This window comes from Doryrhamphus excisus, linkage group LG3 (genome assembly GCF_037039965.1).
Source record: "Doryrhamphus excisus strain RoL-2023G ecotype Guam linkage group LG3, RoL_Dexc_Guam_v1.1, whole genome shotgun sequence".
NCBI classification, from domain to species: domain Eukaryota; kingdom Metazoa; phylum Chordata; class Actinopteri; order Syngnathiformes; family Syngnathidae; genus Doryrhamphus; species Doryrhamphus excisus.
In genome coordinates, this window is record NC_136359.1 from 25,821,872 (window position 1) to 25,824,751 (window position 2,880).

The following is a 2,880-nucleotide window of genomic DNA, read 5'->3' on the forward strand; positions in this document are numbered from 1 at the left end:
GGAACGTGCTGTTATGGAAATAAACAGTGACACACGGGGGGGGGGGGCTCTGGGAGTACGAGGTATTGGACGGCCTGATGCAGCTTCAAGTCCGAGTCTGCAGCTGGAAGTCTGCATGGAATCTTGTCTGAGGCTGCTGGAAGAAGACGGATGGGTGGACATGACTATGGATGCAAAACAATATTATCTTATTGCAATTTATAACCTGCAAGGCATGCTGGGTAACTTCCTGTGCACGAGGGTTTCCCAGAATGGGGCCACCCCCTGCAAGAGCTCGCATGAAGCTCTGCTTGATCTTGGATCCAAAGTGCACTGCAGGATCTCTTCAAGGCATGGCTCTGGGATTTCCTGGCAAAGGATTTGAAAATCCCGTTCCGTGCGACTCGGGAGAGAGGCACGAAACAAGCCAAGAGTGGAATGGCGGCGGGTGTGGCGGCTCCGTCCATGTGGTCTTCATTTATGACGATCAGCACACCTTATTTCACCTCTGGAACCATCGGGCATCCATTGGGCTCAAAAAGACACGATTGGATGTACAAACATCACACAGCAGTTACCATGGCGACACAAATGCAACCAACTGGGGTTAAAGACCACATTGCCATCTTCCTTCCACAATCTGATGAACATGAACTCCGTCACCCATGTTGACATGCTGTTGTCATGAAACAATGGCGTCCGTAGCAGCTGGAATGATGAACACTGACAATTCACATGACCTATGCTACCGCAGGCCCGGCGCCTCACTGCAACACAAAGGCTCTCCTGTTGCTTAACACATTCAACTTGATTGGCTTTTCATCATCGTGTCATCCTCATGTCCTTAAGCTTAAGCTTAAACTTAAGCTTTAGGCATTCATTTCCTAGTGAGAGCATAGAAAACCTGTTTACAACCTTGGAAATGTGCTTTTTTTAACATCATTAGAGACCTCCATATGTGAAGTAACACCCCTATGTCACCTAAAGACATTTAAGACATAATTAAGACTTTTTATGCTTGAAAAATGTGTAAACAATGCTCAAATTTGTGCATTTTCTTTTAATAATAGCATGTTTTCAACCTCAAAACAGAATGATTTATTCATTAATATCATTTCAAAAAACAGTGAAGGCCCCAAATTTGATATTGCCGGCAAATTGGAGTATTTCAAAATGAGTTTTGATGAGGCTGCATCAGGAAGGGTAAATTGGTACAACCCAAATGGCAACCAAAGGTGGTGGACAGTAACAGTTTGTACTGTCGCCGAGTTCTTACGTTCATTTGCTATGGATGAATAAATTCCATATTTTTCATCAGCCAACCACAAGCTCATAGAACTGTCATGCATGGCCCACTCCATGCCCCCCCCCCACCACAGAGACTGGTTCTGTCAGACGACAATGTGGGTATATTTCAACTAATACACAAACTGAGTTTTGTGTGTATTGTATTTGTATTTAGTGTGTATTTCTGCCAGTGTGGTGTTTTTGTGTAGCTAGAAATGGCCGCCTGGCATGCAATGCCGCATGGCACAGAAAGCAGCTGCAGGAGTCTTCTCGGAAGAACACCGTGTGACCTGAACTGAGACGCTGTGATCCGCGTCCTTCGTTGGTCTTAAAAGAACAGGAGGCGGGCAAAGACAACAACTCTGCAGTAGCTTCCTGTCTAATAAAAACGCCACTTGACTGACAGTTTAGTCTTTTCCTCCGAATGCAACGTCATGTGAAAATACTGAGCAGAAAAACAAAAGACTCAATAACTCAATAATAATACAACAAACTTTCATCCAAAGTCATTTTTTTTCTTTACAGATGAGGGTGCAAGGATGGCTCTGTCAGGACATAACATTAGCATTAGCATTAGCATTAGCATTAGCAGTAACATTAGCATTTTACAGCAGAGGTAATAAGAGTGACGGCTCTTGCATCCCACCCGCAGCATTTTTGGCACGTAGTGGAAAGAATCAGCTCCCACCAGTTCTTTCACTCTAATCTGCGTCAAACTCGTCAATGAGATCAAAATGTCACCCAACATAAACATTTACATTTTGTAACTTTGTCTTATTTTTGTATGAGCAACAAGTGGTTGCTTTGTTAAATATCATCTGCAGTACTTTGGGCTCCATGTGCATGTGTGGGTCCCTGAATGCAGCGGCAACTTGTGTCTGAGGACTTATGTATGCTCCTGAATGCACCATTTTATTTATTTATTTATTTGGAAAGCACCATTTTAGAAAAAGGTACAGCAGCACTGACAGCAGTTTGCTAGTTTGGATTCTGCTTGTTGAGTATGAAGTGTCCATTATCTGACTGGAATCTGTCCTTGGTGTCCCAACTCTAGAAGAACCACTACCCCCTCCTTAATCGGATCTGAAATACAAAAATACATACAACCAAGTCTCATTTTTGGGCGCCAAAAAAGCGTTCCCATGTGGGCAGGGCCTGAAGGGGGTCAGAGTCCGCCCTCCATCACAAGGCCTCTCCCGGTGCCAGACAGCAACTCCTGAGTGGCCAAACATCAACACCTCTTCCAGCTGTTGGAGGTTGGGTGACTGTTGAGGTGTCACCTCTGAAGCAAGTCCACACAGTTGTTGAGAGAATCTCTTATTTTGTGGCTTCACTCTGTCATGGTTTAAATAAATAGAATGATATATTAAATATGTATATTAAACTAAAACATATGCACATTCAGCAATTTTTGGTCTAAATGTTCGACAGTTTTACAGTTTTACTGTATGGATTATTGTGGTCACGAGGCAGCAGTAGTGAGACATGACTGTCACGGTGCAGCTTGAGAGTTGTAAGGTTCGACCCCAGGATGCAGAGATGATGACCCAAATGGAGGTAAAAATATATTTATTGTCGCTATGCAGCAGGATGGCGCACTAGCAGGACAAACTC